General features: G+C 48.6%; 1 protein-coding gene across 4 annotated transcripts in view; it reads right to left on the bottom strand.

Moving 5' to 3' along the window:
* dag1 (dystroglycan 1) overlaps positions 1–17188 on the bottom strand; it is a 134716-nt gene that overhangs the window by 98686 nt on the left and 18842 nt on the right. The window contains exon 2 of one of the 4 annotated variants that reach the window (XM_086001292.1): positions 5966–6065. The exons of 1 other annotated variant lie outside the window; for it this stretch is intronic. The gene's annotated coding sequence lies outside the window, so the exon portion shown is untranslated. Of the gene's footprint in view, positions 1–1620; positions 1706–5965; positions 6069–17188 lie in introns of those variants that run through there. 2 more of the 4 variants (XM_086001291.1, XM_086001293.1) reach the window with 2 other exon arrangements.

Genomic DNA, 17188 nt, shown 5'->3' with positions numbered 1-17188 from the left:
GGAAGCAGGAAAGCAAGATGTCTGTATTTGGAGAAGAGAAGAAAAAGAGTGTTCATTCAGTGCAGTATGATGGAACAGGCAAAACAGAGGGGAGCGACACCTCTGAGGAGGAAGGGATGCACATACTGACGGTTGCAGGTGGTCCAAATGGCTACTGGGTGTCGCCACTGGTGGAGGGACAATCAGTGCGGATGGAGGTGGACACAGGCGCGGCTGTGTCTCTTGTTTCAGACACTGTGACAAAATGCTAAAGCATCTTACCCTTCAGCCAACAAACATTGTGCTAAAGACGTATACCGGCGAACCTGTGGCCATGAGAGGCGCCACTGAGGTGACAGTTAAATTGAACAGACAGACCGCGAAACTGCCACTATATGTGGTAAAGGGAAATTACCCATCTCTACTGGGATGTGCGTGGCTAGAGAAAATCACGCTGGACTGGCCTGCAGTCCGCATGATGTCAAAAGGGGAATCAGGTCTGACTGCAGTTTTAAACAAACATGCAGAACTCTTCAATGGTGAACTTGGGAGCATGAAAAAGATCAGCGGGAGACTGGACATTAAACCTGACAGCAAGCCGAAGTTTCACAAAGCCCGACCTGTACAAGTTGAGGCTAACTTGGAGGCCTTAGTCGAGAATGGAGTCCTGGAGCCTGAGCAAATGGGCCACACCCATTGTTCCTGTCCTGAAAAAGGATGGATCTGTTCGAATCTGCGGGGATTTTAAAGTGACTATTAACCCGGTGCTGTCTGCGGAACAGTAGCCTCTTCCCTTCATTGATGATCTTTTTACGGGCCTGGCCAGAGGGCAAAAGTTCAGCAAAATAGACTTATGCCAGGCTTATCTACAAATGCATGTCAATGACAAATCAAAGGAGCTGCTGACAATTGTGACACACAAGGGGCTATACAGGTACTGCCGCCTTCCGTTTGGAATAGAGCAGGGGCCGAAGTAATTCCAAAGGGCAATGGATCAGATCTTGAGTGGACTGCCAGGAGTCCAGTGCTACCTGGACGACATCCTTGTCACGAGGACAAATGAGGATCATCTTCTGAACTTGGATGCGACACTACAGCGACTGAAAGAGTACGGACTCAGAGTTCGTAAGGACAAATGTGAATGCTTTCAGTCTTCAGTTGAGTACCTGGGGCATGTGATTGACGCTACTGGCCTGCATAAGGCGCCGTCAAAGGTCAAGGCGATCGTGGAGGCCCCAGCACCCAAGAATGTGAGCCAGTTACGTTCATTTCTGGGGCTACTTAACTACTATGGGAAGTTTATTCCAGACTTAGCAACATTGCTGAAGCCGTTACATCAGTTGCTATGTCAAGGCAAAACATGGAAATGGACTGAACTGTGCAACGAAGCTTTCGCCCAAGCAAAGAAAGCATTGCTGAAGTCAGAGGTCCTGACACACTTCGACCCAAAGCTACCCGTGCAGCTAGCATGTGATGCATCACCATATGGTGTGGGAGCAGTCATATCCCACATCATGCCTTCTGGGGGAGAAACCTATCGCCTTCGCATCACGCACCTTGAACAAGGCCGAGAGTAACTATGCACAGATTGAGCGCGAGGCCTTGGGAATCGTTTTGGGAATTCGAAAATTTCATCAGTACCTGTTTGGGAGAAGGTTCACACTCCTGACGGACCACTGTCCATTGACTTCAATCTTCGGGCCCCACACCGGAATTCCGTCTCTTGCTGCAAGCAGGATGCAAAGGTGGGCTTTACTGTTGTCAGGACACACATACAACATCAAATATCGCAAATCAGACTTGCACGGCAACGCAGACGGTCTCTCGAAGCTGCCCTTGCCTGTTACTCCCCCAGAGCCTCGTCAGATAGACATCTTCTACTTTAGACAAGTGGAGGGAGCACCTGTCACTGCAGTTCAGGTGCGAAGGTACACCCGCAACGATCCAGACCTGTCTGAGGTAATGGACAATGTCATTCGAGGGAGAGCTATAGGAGATTCTCTTAGTTTGAAACCTTGCGTTTCAAAAGAAATGAGCTCTCCGTCCAGGCAGGTTGTCTTCTTTGGGGACGCCATGTCATCATTCCACCACCTCTAAGGGAATCTATACTGCAACAACTTCATACAGGCCACAGTGGGATGGTTCGGATGAAGGAAATGGCAAGAAGCTACTTCTGGTGGCCAGGTCTCGATGGAAATATTGAGAAAGCCAAAACATGTTCCCCATGTCAAAGGGTCTGGAATGTTCCACAGCTGGCAACCCTACACCCCTGGGATTGGCCTGCAGAAGTGTGGCAGCGAGTACATGTGGACTTCGCCGGTCCTTTCGAAGAGAAGATGTTTATGGTGGTTGTGGACGCTCGTAGCAAGTGGCCGGAGGTCGCTGTGATGAGGTCTACCATGGCAGAGAAAACAATTGAGAAACTGGGTGAGATGTTCAGCCGTTATGGCTCACCGGAACAACTCGTGACAATGGTCCACAATTTGTATCACAGGAGTTTGCAACCTTCCTGCATGTGAATGGTGTCCAACACATCAGGTCTGCGCCCTATCATCCCTCTACTAACGGCCTGGCAAAAAGGTTCGTGCAAACTTTGAAGCACGCCTTGAAGGCATCGCAAGGTCAGGGCTCAATCCACCAAAGTCTGAACAGCTTCCTGTTGTCCTACAGGAACGAGCCGCATGCCACAACCAAAACTTCCCCCGCTTCGCTCATGATGAAGAGGCAGTTGCGGACAAGTTTTGACTTACTCAAACCTCCAAGGGCAGAGCAGGTTGTCCATCGTCAACAACAAGCTTAAGTTGAAAGGAGAGAGAAAAGAGCCAAGGAGAGACGGTTTCATCCTGGAGAGCACGTCCTAGCTCGAAACTACAACACTGAACCGAAATGGGTTCCTGCTACGGTGATCGCGCAGATGAGCCCTGTGTCTTACACGGTTGAGACTGCTGAGGACGTCGTCTGGAGAAGACACACAAATCAACTGTTGCTAGGAGCAGAGACAGCCACAGAGGCTCCAACGGCTGGTTGGCCTGAACTGTTTCTGGATGATACCGCAAACCAGCATCCTTTGCCACAGTGCTCTTCTCCAACACAGGAAGTCAAAGAGACTGTTCCACCTGTGCAAACTCCTGACTTTCTACTGACACAGGCACCTCCTCTATCTAGGCCTGTGTCAATGCCTACTGCTGTGGAAGCCAGCAATGACCGCCGGTATCCTGTCAGAGAGCGGCGGCCTCCAAGACGCTTGGATCTGTAGCCTTAGTGACTTGCCCACAAGACTGGGGCAGAATAAACCCCAGGGTAAAGTCAGGGTTTGAGGCAGTCTACCTCTACCCTTGGTTAGTTGAGTGCATTGAAAGTAACTTACCTGTTGAGGAATAATGTGGACCTTTCATTTAAGAGGGGAGGAATATGTTGTGTATTGGGTGTTCTCCTCCCACCTGCGGTGGCGCTGTCACAGCAGATAAATGGTTGGGGTCGTTCTCTTGGTTAAGCTTTAGCTCTCTGTTCGGTACTCTCCGGAACCACCTTTTTGAATAAAGCACTTCATATTTGAATCTCTGAGTTCTAATTGTGTCTAGGTAGAAAGGTACAGACACAACACTACGGTTCGTATATTACAACAGTGGCTACACTTCAAAAAGTACTTCATTGGCTGTAAAGCACTTTGAGATGTGCAGGGGTCATGAAAGGTGCTATATAAATGTAAGTCTTTCTTTTGTTTCTTTCAAGGGGTTATCCAAGGCTTTGGACCTATTTGGTCTCACTGCTGAATTGGGATTTTACTTTCTTTCCTCCACCCTTTCTTTCACGGAGTGTCTCATCAGTTACTGAACTCCGGGCCTTTCCACTCGTCCTCAAGCCACTTAACAACCAGCAGGGTCTTTGAGCCACGTAGCAACAACAATCAGCAGTGGGGAGGGAGCAGGGGGGGGGGGGGGGTGGGGGAACTTGGATATTGTTTTGTTTCTGAATCCCACGAAAGGGACAGCTGCCGAGTGTGATACAACACAATGACTGGGAGGCAGCAGTAATTAGGGCAATTGTAACGATGATGTTTGCACCTCACAGTTCTGGCTGCGCATTACAAATTCGATAAACAAAGCTCGATCAATGGGCCCCAGTCAGATGGTGATCAATGGCAACCCCCGACGTTCTCATCATTGTAACTTAAAGGAGCGTCACTCATCCCCCATTAACCCTCCCCAACTCAGTCTAGTAAATGACGTCTTCCTGTATTCACTTCTGTTGCATCTCCTGCTGGTGTTTCTTCATGCTGGTGTCCAGCTCCACAGGTCCCAGCCAACCCGTGGTACCTCATTCAGTCTTTCCACTCAAACAAACACAGAAAAACTTGCATTTATACAGCACCTTTCACAACCTCCGAATGTCCCAAAGCGCTTTACAACCAATTAAGTACGTTTTGAAGTGTAGTCACTGTTGTAATGTAGGAAACGTGGCAGCCAATTTGCGCACAGCAAGCTCCCACAAACAATAATATAAGAAGTCACAACACCAGGTTATAGTCCAACAGCTTTATTTGAAATCATAAGCTTTTGTCCACCCCAGTCCAACTCCGGCATCTCCACACCATGGCTACTATAAACAATAATATGATAATGACCAGATAATCTGTTTTAGTGATTTTGGTTGAGGGATAAATACTGGCCAGGGCACCGGATAGAACTCCCCTGCTCTTCTTCCAATAGCACTGTGGGATCTTTTACATCTACCTGGGAGGGAAGACAGGGCCTCGGTTTAACTTCTCATCCGAAAGACGGCACCCCCATCGGTGCAGCACTCCCTCAGTACTGCACTGAAGTGTCAGCCTAGATTCTGTACTCAAGTCCCTGAGGCTTGAACATATGACCTTCTGACTCAGATGCAAGAGTGCTAGCACTGAGCCACTGGCTGACACCAGGCTGCTGGGCTCTCTCAGCCTAGGCCGAGCTGCTCTAAAGGAGGACAATCCCAGCGGACAATCCCAGCTTCTCTGGTCTCTCCCTCATCCATCTTGGAGGTTGGGTACTACAATTGGTCTTGGCACCCCAGGGCCACAGGTGGGGGATATCAACCAGGGTTCTTGTTTCTGAATGGGTACCAATGACCCCTGTTAAATGGACATCAGGTGAAGACAGACTCGGGCTTGGCTGTGATACCCATTACAGTCAAATAGCCTCACATACAGAAAGACATGCGCAACACAGAGTTATTAGATAAAAGTTTGATTATTAAAACACCATAGCATCCCGTCTACCATCATACACTCCATCTGTACAGTGCACCACCTCGGATACAAAGCAGATTGTTCATAGCTGCCTCATTAATAGAGAGCCAGTGTTAAACGCACTCTATAAGGGGCTCCTCACAAGCACGCTCTTTCTCTGGGACTTCCAATGGCAGGCTTAGAGACTCCACTGTACAGCAGATGGTAAGGAACCCATCAACACAGCTTCGTACCACAGGCTAAACCACCTTGTGTCACCAGGCTGTTTTACTCCGAAGGAATGTTGTTAATATTAAGACACACTACCTCTGCCATCGACTACACCAGCTGCACTCACCCATATTAAGCAGGGTACCTCTGCAGTCCCACTTTTTATAGGCCTCGGATTCTATTGCTGCGTTTCAGCAGCGGAAACGCAGAGAGCAAGTGCACAGACTTTACTCTCCTGTGATCAGAGTTAAACAAGCCCCAGTGCAAAAGTGCCTTCGGAGTGGTAGTAGGTAGAGAGGCAAATGGGGACAGCAGCACACGAGGTTGGTGGTCTCCCTTTGAGCACTGCACCCTGGGGTACCATTTAAATGTAAAAAGTGCCTAATGTTGCTCTCCTGAGGACATGGCCTGGATCAATAAGCACAACCTTAATGAGTTTCCTACCCCAGCATCATTGTCTTCTTCCTGTCTCAATGATTACACAATAAGTTTGAATAGTTTAACAAAAAAAACTTGGAGGTAATCTACAGCTAATGCCTGTGCAGTTACCTTATAACAGAAGTTGAAGGGGTTTAGAATTGTAAGCAGCTCTCTTCTTTCCATCGCCCCATCTCCAATGGCTCAGTTAGCAGAGCACTCAATCTGCCCGCTGCTGAAATCAAAATGGAAGGTAAATGCCTGTGGCGAGGAGAGCACAGTAAACCTACGACCCGAGTGAGGGCTGCCAAATCTCCTGGATTATTCTAGAGTCTCCAAGAATTAATGTCTTGGAGCAACCCGGGAGTAGTCTTTGGGGCATTAAAAAATATTGGGCAAAACAGATTGTTTGACTGACAGTCAAGAGTCATTCAATTGGGCAGTGAAGGGTCTGTTCGCACAACAATTGGCGTGGGAAGGCAGGGTGCCGCGAGGATGGACAACCAAGAGCTGAAGTGTTTGGGGGGTGGGGGGGCAAGGCGGTTGGAGATGGCAGGCCACATGATGAAACCTCCAACTAGAGTTGGAGGGGATTGATGGTGGGTCATTTACATCGCAAGGCAGCCTTCAACACAGCGCTGTCAGAAGCAACCCCACAGGGCAAAGACACCCACAGGGAGTCGAGTGTTTCCCGAACTAAGCAGCGTACTCACCATGAACAGCACCAAGCACATTAATCCTTAACCCTTAATAAACGTCAGTTACACAGTGAGTAAACTGTGACTTAATGGTTACACAGTGCGCCTCGAGCTTCATAAGGCAAGTCACTGGCATCAAGCAGGAGTCGTGAGGGGAAGGAAGGAGACTGAAGGTACAACAACTTGCATTTATATACCTCCTTTAATGTAGGAAAATGTAGTAAAGAGGTTTATGAAGGAAATTAGAGCTTAGACAGCTGAAGACACAGCTGCCAATGGTAGGGCAAAGAAAATTGGGGATGCACAAGAAGCCAGAGTTGGAGGTGGTCAGAGACCTCAGAGTTGTACGGCTGGAGGAGGTTACAGAGATAGAGAGGGGTGAGGCCATGGGGGGATTTGAAAATAAGGATGAGAATTTTAAAATTGAATATTGCTGGACCGGTTAAAGAAAAATCTCTCAACAGTTAGAGAGATAGATTTTTTTTTAAAGGAGGCTTTTGAAGGCAGTGTGGTTTTAGATGAAGATTCCAAAGTTAGGGATATAATGGCTGAAAGATCTGATGGTGGAACAGAGATGGCGGGGGCAAGCAATAACCCAGAGCCAAGGAAATGGTGGGTTACAGGAATTAGATTACCCAAAGAGGCTGGGACAAGGCCACGGAGGGGATTTGAAAACAAAAAATTCTGAAATCGATTCAACAGGAGCCAGTGGATCTGGATACGCTGGAGAACTTGGGCCACGGAGTTCTGGATTGGATGAAAATAGGAAGGGTTGGAGGCGGGGAGCTCAGTTAAAGTCAGTATTTGATAAATCGACCCTCGAGGTAATGAAGGTTTCAGCAGTGGAGAGGGGAAGTAGGGGGCATTAGCAGCAGAGGCGAGACACAAAGATCCTATGTTGGTTCTCAATCCCCCGACGCACAAATATAAAATTCTCATATTCACCCCCTCCCTATCTCTCCAGACCTACAACCCTCAGAACTGCACAATCCTCTAACTCGGCCTTTTGCACATCCCCCACTTCCTTTGCCCCACCATTGGTGCCCATGCCTTCAGCTCGGCCCCAAGCTCTGGAATTCTCTCCGCCTCTCTCTCCTCCTTGAACAGACTTTTAATCACCACTCCTAATATCGCCTGCGTCAATTGCTGTCCGATTACACTTCGATCAAGAATCTTGGGGTGCTTTTCTACAGGTCAGATCCCGGTGCAGCATGAGCTGCGACTGATCTTTTAATGTCTAAATTTAAAGTCAGTGCAGAAGGAACACTCCCAGCACTCTAACCACACTGGAATCCTCTGTGGAGTACAGTTTAAATTGTTTATGCTGTAGGAAAATAACTATTACTTCACACAAACAGGGACTGCAAATGTGGCAGCTTGGGAAAAAAACAATTGAGGCATTGTATTGTAAGACACAGTGGCTGCACTGAGCATGCTTGTTTATTTTCCAGTGACTCCTCTGTCAATTTTCCTCAATCACCGGAACCACACGAAACCAGCTCTCGCCACAAAGCACTCCAACGTAACGCAGTGTCTGAGATCCTTGCCAAGGGAAGCTGCTCTTGTAGCAAGCCGGGAGCCACGCTAATGGCGCTGGTCACTTTTCCGCATGCCTTCTTCGGCTGAGCGTTACTTGAACTCGGAGACTTGAATGCACAATCTAGGCTGACACCTCAGTGCTCGCACTGAGGGAGTGCTGCACTGTCAGGGATGCCGTCTTTCAGATGAGACGTTAAACCGAGGTCCCGTCTGCGCTCTCAGGTGGACGTAAAAGATCTCACGGCACTATTTCGAAGAGAAGCAGGGGAGTTCTTCCCTGTGTCCTGACCAATATATATATCCCTCGATCAGCATCACTAAAACAGATTATCTGGTCATTAATTCATTGCTGTTTCCGTGACCCTGACTGCCGCGTTTCCTACATTACAACAGTGACTACAATTCAAATGTACTTCAATGGCTATAAAGCGCTTTGGGATGTCCTGAGATCATGAAAGGCTCTAAATAAATGCAAGTTCTTTCTTTCTTGATCCTAAAAGTAAACCTGATGTGATTCGTTAAGGCCAGTAAGCCAGGACAGCCAGTTCTTCACTGGGATTACAGGGCCGCCTTAGCAAGGTTTACCCCCAGATGAGGTGCATTGGGAGCTGGTGCCAATCCCACGCAGTATACAAGCAGCTGGAGACTGTACAGCACACCTGGGTCTTGAGTCCCCTAGTAGGGTTCTCAGCCGCTCCAGGATTGCCCTGGAGTCTCCAGGAATTAAACATTAATCTCCTAGACACTGCTGTGAGCAAACCTGGAGGTTACATGGCTCCAGGTGGGTAGGGAGTGTCTGTATCATAAGGCATCACAACTATAAGAAAGAAAAGAACTTGTATTTATATAGCACCTTTCACAACCTCAGGGCATCCCAAAGTGCTTTACAGCCAATGAAGTATATTTGAATTGTAGGAAACCGGACAGCCAATTTGCGCACAGCAAGGTCTCACATAGCAATGAGGGGGCAGACGGAGCCTCAGGTTAATGTCCCATTTGAAAGATGGCACATCTGACAGTGCAGCACTCCCTCAGTACTGCACTGGAGTGTCAGCCTAGATTTTGTGCCCAAACCCAGGGACTTGACCCACAACCTTCTGACTCAGGCGAGAGTGCTAGAGCTGAGCCACAGCTGACACTGAGGGACAGGCGCGATGGACCAGTGGGTCTTTTCCTGTCCGTCATTTTTGTATGTTTATGACCCAAGAGAAAAATTAGAGGTGTTAAAAAGTGTTTTTTTTCATTTTCTATCAACACTTTAGTTATAAAAATATTGGAGATGGGAGAAAAATGTATTTTTGACTGGCACTTGACTCTCAAGAATCATCCAATTGGGTAACAAAGAGTCTGTTCTCCTTCCAATTGGCGTGAAGATGGACCTGTAGGGAGACCAATGGTGTGAGGGTTTTTTTTGGGGGGGGGGGGGGGGGCGGTTAATTGGAGTCCATGTGATGAAACCTCCAGGAATACATCCAACCAGAGTTGGCAACCCTGCCCACCAGGGCACATCAAACAACATAAACCTCTATCTCACATCAGTCATTGCAGGTATGGTATCTTTTTTACATTACATCGGATATACGGTACAGAAACAGGCTATTCGGCCCAACCAGTCCAACCGGTTATGCTCCACTCGAGCCTCCTCCAGTCTTTTCTCATCTAAATCTATCAGCGTAACCCTCTATTCTCCCTCATATAACCTCTTAGTGGTTACAGTGCTGGACTCGCACCCTTGAGGTCGAGAGTTCAATTCCCACTAATGCAAGCTGTAAAATAAATCAGTTGCACCAGAAAATAAAATGACCAGGGAGAGTGCAGCTCTAGCACGGTTCACGTGACTCCAGTCCCACCCTATGCAGGTAACTCAATGCCCTGAAGTGGCTCAGCTACATAAAAACGATCACTTTGGCTATGAGGGATGGGCAAAAAAATGTGACCATGCCCACATACCAAGAACAAAAAGAAAAAATGACTAACAGATGTACCTGAGGTTACAGAGAATGTGGGTGATGCAATTCTAAGGAGCTCTGTGAGAGGCGGCCTTTGCTAGCACATCTGCAGGCAGCAGTATGAGCCCTCGCCACCGATGTCGCTGGGACTGTGGGTAGGGCTGTCACGTGCTGATCCACATCAGCCGAGGATGGGATAGAGCTCTGCCATGACGCCCCCATGCAACAACAACTTGCATTTATATAGTACCTTTAATGAAGTAAAACATCCCATGGCACTTCAAGGAGCGATTAGCAAACAAAATTTGACACCAAGCCACATAAGGAGATATTAGGATGGGTGACAAAAGGCTTGGTCAAAGAGGTAGGTTTTAAGGAGCGCATTAACAGGAGGAGAGAGAATTGGAGAGGTTCATCGCTCAACCACTGGTGGCTGTGACGGAAACTTGGTTGAGGGGTGATATACCTATCAATTCATTCCATGAAAAGCGACGAGTTAAGATAGTAACTATAGGTTTTTATTGGCTAAATAACAGAGCCCACCCTCGTGGGTGATCGATTCCAACAAGGAAGAATACTAGCCAAGCGGTCACCTTTATACCTGGGCAAGCAGGCGGAGCCATGGGCGGAGTCAGCTGAGGTATGCCTAGGTATAACAGCGTGCGTGGCAAGAGGTAACCTTGTGTAGTGATAACAACAGTGTAAACAGTGATAACAACAGCGTAACAATAGTGAACGGTTGTGAACGATAACAGTGGTTTACCACAAGGGGTGATGACACCTTACCCTTAAATGAAGCCTCCCCGCCTGGCTATACCTTCCACCACTTGCCCCACTCAGACCGCCATGGTGGCAGTGTGGCTCTCATCACCAAATCTCACCTTGGTCTGTCCCACTATTCCTCTGGCAGTTTCTTCTCCTTTGAGCAGCTCACCTTATTCTACCCCTCGCACCTCATTTAAAATTCTCGTTCTCTACCGCCCACCCAAGTGCTGTACCATAAAAATGTTATTACCGAGATATCTTCACTGCTTTTCTCCCTCAGCCTCTGCACTGAACGATTTCTCATCCTCGGTGATTTCAACTTCCATCTCAATTCATCATGCTCTTTCCCCTCTGAGTTCACTAGCCGCCTATCCTCTCAATCGCTCCCTCCATGTAAGCTCCCCAACCCATACTCACGGCCACCCCCTCGACCTTGCCATCTCTCGTGGCCTCGCTACTCCCATCGTGTCAATTGCAGATAAGGCCATCTCTGACCACTTCCTCGTTTCGCTCTCCACCCACATCCCCCTTCCACCCCAACTCTATTTCCTTCCGTGTCCGCCCCTGGAAAAAGCTCTCTCCCAATTTTCTTACAACTGCACTTAGGAAATCCCAACTGTCCAGCCTCTGGCCCTCCATTCACCATGACATTTCTGCAGCTACCGATCTGCTACCGACTCCTACTCTCTACTGCTAACCGTCTTCTTAAACCTCTCTCCAGTCTCCTCCACCCTCACATCCGACAACAAGTGTGAGGAGTTCAGACTTCTTTGTCTCCAAGATTGAGACCATCTGTTCAGCTGCCTCTACCACTTCCCTTCCTTCCCCTAGCCCACTGGGCAAAACGTCCTCCAAGGTTGCCCCCTGCCTCAGCCCTGAACTCTCATCTTTCTCCAGTTTCTCTTTGATCTCCCCTCATGACCTCTCCATGCTCACCTTGGCTCACGCTGTGTGGGACTACACTCGCCTGGTTCCATTCTTATCAATGTAATCGTAGTCAGAGAATCACCTGCAACGGCTTCTCATCCTGCTCCTGCATAGTTACCTCTGGTGTCCCCCAAGGATCTATCCTTGGCCCCCTCCTATTTCTCAGCTTGATGACACCATCCGAAAACACAGCATCAGTTTCCACATGTACGCTGATGACGCCCAGCTCTACCTCACTACCTCTTCTCTCGACCCCTCCGGGGTCTCTAAATTGACATCCAGTTTTGGATGAGCAGAAATTTTCTCCAATTAAATATTGGGAAAACCGAAGCCATTGTTTTCGGTTCCCGCCACAAACTCTGTTCCCTAGCCACTGACTCCATTCCTCTCCCTAACATCTGTCTGAGGCTGAACCACACTGTTCGCAGCCTTGGCGTCATAACTGACCCCGAAATGAGCTTCCGACCACATATCTGTGGCAGAACAAAGACCGCCTACTTCCACCTCCGTAACATTGCCCATCACTGCCCTTGCCTCAGCTCATCCGCTACTGAAACCCTCATCCATGCCTTTGTTACCTCTAGACTTGACTATTCCAACGCACTCCTGGCTGGCCTCCCACATTCTACCCTACGTAAACTTGGTTATCCAAAACTCGGCTGCCCGTGTCCTAACTCGCACCAAGTTTCGTGCACCCGTCACCCCTGTGCTCGCTGACTTACATTGGCTCCTGGTTAAGCAATACCTAGATTTCAAAATTCTCAATCTTTGTTTTTAAATCCCTCCATGGCCTTGCCCCTTCCCATCTCTGTAATCTCCTTCAGCCCCACAAACCCCTCCCCCGAGATATCAGCACTCCTCTAATTCTGCCCTCTTGAGCATCCCCGATTAAAATCACAAACATTGGTGGCCATGCCTTCTGTTGCCTAGGCCCTAAGCTCTGGAATTCCCTGCCTAAGCCTCTCCGCCTCTCTTTCCTCCTTTAAGATGCTCCGTAAAACCTACCTCTTTGACCAAGCTTTTGGTCACCTGCCCTAATTTCTCCTTATGTGGCTCGGTGTCAAATTTTGTGTGTTATAATACTCCTTGGGACGTTTTACTACGTTAAAAGGTGCTACATAAATGCAAGTTGTTGTTGTTGTGGTGGTGGCGAGAGCTCCCTCATGCTGCATACCAACTTGGATCCCCACAAATCCTTAAGTTGGGTGGGTGGTTTCCCTCCCTCCCCCAGCCTCAGCCCCACCCCGGGCCTCTCGTGGAACAGGGGGAAAAAATGGAAACTGTGCCGAGCTGTTGCTTGCGATCCTGCTCCTCTGGCACTCTAATTTATAATGCTAGAGCTGCACTTTCCCTGCCTGCTCACAAATTCCATGCCCACATGTGCCCTTCCCCAATGTGCAATGAGTCACACAGCTGCTTCTGTCAGTTAGGAAATCTTCCGAATCCCAATCCTTAGCAGGGCAATCACTGAAATTACACACTGTGTGCAGTTTAAACCCAGGACTGGCTGGGAGGAGGTGGAAGAGAAGGGCCCAACGTGTTGGGTTCAGAGGGTCATTTGCTGTAACTGATTGCCGAGTTCACATTACAACCATGTTAGGATGTGCTGCTATCCAAAGGACCCAGTCCAATGGCAGATGCAGGGCGTGCAGAGGATGAATTATTACATTATGTCAAAGGTCGAGTTACAGCAATATGAGATCAAGAGTGAACATATCGCCCTACATCCAATCGCTGACTGCCAGTCAACCAGTGTTGTCCAATACCTCAGCCAACATGGCTAATTGGGAATCCAGATGTGGCTAATTGAAATTTCTGATTAGCAAATTGAAAATGAGTAAGACACCATCATTGGGCACCTGATCTCATATGCATGTAAACTTTAACCTTTTGAGAGTTTGTTGGTAAAATGGCAAGGTGAAAAGCAGAGTGTGAAATCAGCATAAAGTAACCTCACCATTAGCAGCCCGGCTCGCAACTCCTCTGCACTCTCGAACCCATTCTAAGATCAGGAATGCGCTGCGTGCAGGGATTCGCAGGGGGCTGGTTTTGTAAGCAGCCCAGGCTCAATGATTAGCTGGTGGGCTTATCTGGCATGGCGCAGGCTGGGGCTTGTGGGTAAACCTTCTTGAAATGGATGAGGTGGTAACGAAGGAAATTGCATCATGAACAGCTAAAATGTATCGAACGAGTACGAGAGTGCTCTTCGTGTTCTTATTTCTGCAACACTTGAAGCTTTATGGCAAAGTTTCTCCCGCAGAGGTCTCCATTTCTCACGGTGGATGCTCAGTGCTGTGACTCATCCCCTGCACTCTCGCTGTGGTGGAGTCATTGGCCCAGTAATTCGGGTCCCAACGCGTGAGTAAGCACCGTGTACTCACGGGTGGGCCCGATGGAAGTGCCGGTTTTCAGCATGCACAGCAAACCGGCATTTCCTTTCCTCTGAACCAAGGGGTTCAGAGGTGGAACGCGTGCGTGCAGGAGTCTGCACCTTTTTTTTGTTTTTTAAAAACAGGGTTGCCCGTGCGATAGGGCCTCCAGTTTTTACGCGAGAAAAAAGCAGACGTAAGTACTTAGTTTTAAAAGGTAAGTGGTCTATTAATTAAAGTTAGACATTTTTTTCCACGGGTTTATTATTTTTAAAGACTTTACAGTAAGGTAAGTGTATTTTTAGACCCGATTTGTTAAAAATTTATTTTTTTCAAAAATTTGAATAATTGTTTAAATTAGTTTTTTAGTTATTAGTTCATTTAATTAGTGGGATTTTTTTTTAAACTTTTATTTGAAGTTTAAGTACTGTTTTGGGCACCCGGAATTTTCATGAGTTTGACAGTTCTATCAAACTCATGAATGAACTTTTGCAACCTCCGATTGGCTCATCGAACTAACTACGCCGCTGGATCACGCAAGCACAGCACGCCGGGAGCTGAACCGGGCCACTGACAGGAAATCCACGCAGGGCCAGGCTTCAACTGTCGGCGCGCTATGTAAGTGTAGGTCGGGGGCTTACACCCACGGGAAGCCCCCGACACCAATTTCTGGGCCAATGCGAATTAGCCTGATCGGGATTACACTAATCAGGTCACCCCACCGCCCTCCAACAGCACCTTTAAACAGTCTCCGAAGGACGATCTTTATTTCTGTTGGGCATTGAATCAAGGGATATGGAGCAAAGATGGGTAAATGGATTTAAGATACAGATCAGCCATGATCTAATAGAAAGGCAGAGCAGGCTCGAGGGGCTGAATGGCCTCCTCCTGTTCTAATGAATGCAAGAAAGAACTTGCATTGCTATAGCACCTTTCACAATCTCCGGAGGTCCCAAAGCACTTTATAGACAATGAAGTACTTTTGCAGACGTGTCGTCACTGTAGAAATGTAGGAATGTTATGATGATCTGATGCAGCAAGAAGGTGGAAGGCATCCAAGGAAGCTCACGAAGCTTAACGGCATGGGAGAACCGTGTGTCATATTCATTGCGCAAACGGCAATCCCAGCCCAGCAGGCGAATTCACATGAGGCGTTGGGACTGCCTAAACACACGTTTATCACTGGCACATTTTCTCAGCTGCCCCCTGTGCATCATTGACCTTAATTTAATCAGACAAGCCAAGCTCTCTCCCTCTTCCCCATCTGCTCCCTCAACTCACTGAAAATGGCTTTCTTTAAATAAGGTGAACTAAACACCATTAAACTTTGCAGTAGCATCACCAGAGTAAGACCAGGAGCCTCAAACACCATATGAGGAGAGTCCCACACACAGTGGAAGTGGCCTGCAGGTTTCACACTTTATTCAACCGGTCACAGCGTTTGGAGGAAGGCAGAGGCGGAGTTAGGTTTGGCTGACTTGGCAGGAAGGGGGCACATTACCTAGTTGGAAGGCCGAGCCAGGAACCGGATGGGACTCGCCAGCCGAACCTGGAGGCAGAAGATGGGCAACAGAGGCTCCAGGGAGCGAAATGGAGATGGCCCTCCAAAGCTACGTTGGCCGATCACCAAATGATTGGGGAGGGTCACAACCCGCTAGCCCCCCACCCCCACCCCCGGTTCCACCACTGCGTGAAAGCTGGCAAAAAATATTCACAATGGCAGGGGTATTCAGCTTCTCTGCTTGCCAACCCACCACCTTCCACACACTTTAACAGGCAGAAAACCACAGGCTGCAGAGCGTAGAAACAAGAAACCCCAACCACTACGTCCACTCTAACTCACCTGGCACAACCATTAAACATTCTGTCCTCGCAAAATTTGGGTTGTGTGAAGAGCAATTCAAATTGTATCAAGAATAGGGTGAAGTACTGGTAGTTGCAGATATTGGCGACAGCAATTTGAAGGGACGAATGGAGATCACACAAGCAGCATATTGATACAACTTTTAAGCAAATATACAAGCTTGAGTGTGATTTTTCACAATAGTGCACTAAACAAGCGCACTGACAACTCTCCTGCCACCAGACCCAGGTTTCATTGTGACATATAGACAACACCGATATCACTAGGCCCAGGTCCCACCGCCACATATAGACAACACTGGTATCACTAGGCCCAGGTCCCACCGCCACATATAGACAACACTGGTATCACTAGGCCCAGGTCCCACCGCCACATATAGACAACACCGATATCACTAGGCCCAGGTCCCACCGCCACATATAGACAACACTGGTATCACTAGGCCCAGGTCCCACCGCCACATATAGACAACACTGGTATCACTAGGCCCAGGTCCCACCGCCACATATAGACAACACCGATATCACTAGGCCCAGGTCCCACCGCCACATATAGACAACACCGATATCACTAGGCCCAGGTCCCACCGCCACATATAGACAACACTGGTATCACTAGGCCCAGGTCCCACCACCACATATAGACAACACCGATATCACTAGGCCCAGGTCCCACCGCCACATATAGACAACACTGGTATCACTAGGCCCAGGTCCCACCGCCATATATAGACAACACCGGTATCACTAGGCCCAGGTCCCACCGCCACATATAGACAACACCGGTATCACTAGGCCCAGGTCCCACCGCCATATATAGACAACACCGGTATCACTAGGCCCAGGTCCCACCGCCACATATAGACAACACTGGTATCACTAGGCCCAGGTCCCACCGCCACATATAGACAACACCGGTATCACTAGGCCCAGGTCCCACCGCCACATATAGACAACACCGGTATCACTAGGCCCAGGTCCCACCGCCACATATAGACAACACTGGTATCACTAGGCCCAGGTCCCACCGCCATATATAGACAACACCGGTATCACTAGGCCCAGGTCCCACCGCCACATATAGACAACACCGATATCACTAGGCCCAGGTCCCACCGCCACATATAGACAACACCGGTATCACTAGGCCCAGGTCCCACCGCCATATATAGACAACACCGGTATCACTAGGCCCAGGTCCCACCGCCACATATAGACAACACTGGTATCACTAGGCCCAGGTCC

The sequence above is a fragment of the Somniosus microcephalus genome, chromosome 11 (assembly GCF_052327205.1).
Source record: "Somniosus microcephalus isolate GS21.2 chromosome 11, FLI_Smic_1.0, whole genome shotgun sequence".
In the NCBI taxonomy this organism is placed as follows: domain Eukaryota; kingdom Metazoa; phylum Chordata; class Chondrichthyes; order Squaliformes; family Somniosidae; genus Somniosus; species Somniosus microcephalus.
This window is presented reverse-complemented; position numbering and strand designations above follow the sequence as displayed.